We start from the raw sequence: 1410 nt of genomic DNA on the forward strand, positions 1-1410 counted from the left end.
AAAAGAAGAATGAACTACACTATGAAACAAAGATAAATGACAAAGAATGATAGTAAAAAGCAGCTGCATCATTCATTGAATCAGATTCATCACAAAACCCACTGATATTGCCAACTACTTGAACTATTTTTTCATTGGCAAGATTAGCAAATTTAGACATGACATGCCAGCAACAAACGCTGATAGTACACATCCAAGTATATCTAACCAAATTATGAAAGACAAGCGTTGTAATTTTGAGTCTGTGAAGTAAGTGTGGAAGAGGTGAAACAATTACAAATATGATGTCATAGTGAATTCATGACATGTGAATGAACAAGCCTTTTCATACTTTATAATATGGCTGTATATATAGACTTACTATATGTAGTTACTATCAGTTTTAGTTTTATGTAGACTGAACAAAATATAAATGCAACATTCAACGATTTACAGTTCATATAAGGAAATCAGTCACTGTAAATAAATGAATTAGGCCCTGATCTATGGACTTGACATGACTGGGAGGGCATAGGCCCACCCACTGGGAAGCCAGGCAATTCCGAAGGAGTTTTTCCCCACAAAAGGGCTTTATTACAGAGAGACGTTCTACTCAGTTTTATCCAGTGTCCGGATGGCTGTGGAAGTTTTGGTTATTCGTGGTCTGCGTTTGTGAGGTCGGTTGGACATACTGCCAAATTCTCTAAAACGACGTTGGAGGCAGCTTATGGTAGAGGAATTTACAGTACCAGTCAAAAGTGTGGGKACACCTACTCATTCCAGGGTTTTGCTTTATTTTTTACTATGTTCTACTGTGTAGAATAATAGTGAAGACATCAACTATGAAATAACACATCATGTAGTAACCAAAAATTGTTAACATTGTGTGAAGCCATACCACTGCTCACAGTGTGCAAAGAGTTTTACAAGTTAGGGGGCCCGAAATTCATGAGAACATACATACAGAGAAAAGCCGTACCACTGCTCCCAGTGTGGAAAGGGTTGTAACCCACTTAAGTGGCCCTGAAAAAGACATGAAGAAATAACACAGGGGAGAAGCCTTACCACTGCTCCAGTGTGAAAAAGTTTTTAGAGTTGGTAACCTGAAAGACATGAGATAAACCACACACAGGAGTAAGGATGTAGGCTGTGAACAGTAGGACATATAGGACAGATGTAGGCCTCTGAACAGTAGGACATAGGACAGGAGAATGCCAATACATGGTGGACAGATGAGTCCAAATTTAATTCCAACCCCATGTCTTTGTGAGATGCAGAGTAGGTGAACGGATGACTTCCGCATGTGGGTTCCCACCGTGAAGCATAGAGGAGGAGGTGTGCGGGTGCTTTGCTGTTGACACTGTCAGTGATTTTATTTGAGTTTATGGCACACTTAACCAGCATGGCTACCACAACGCGATATCCCATCGT

This window comes from Salvelinus sp. IW2-2015, unplaced genomic scaffold (assembly GCF_002910315.2).
Source record: "Salvelinus sp. IW2-2015 unplaced genomic scaffold, ASM291031v2 Un_scaffold6605, whole genome shotgun sequence".
NCBI classification, from domain to species: domain Eukaryota; kingdom Metazoa; phylum Chordata; class Actinopteri; order Salmoniformes; family Salmonidae; genus Salvelinus; species Salvelinus sp. IW2-2015.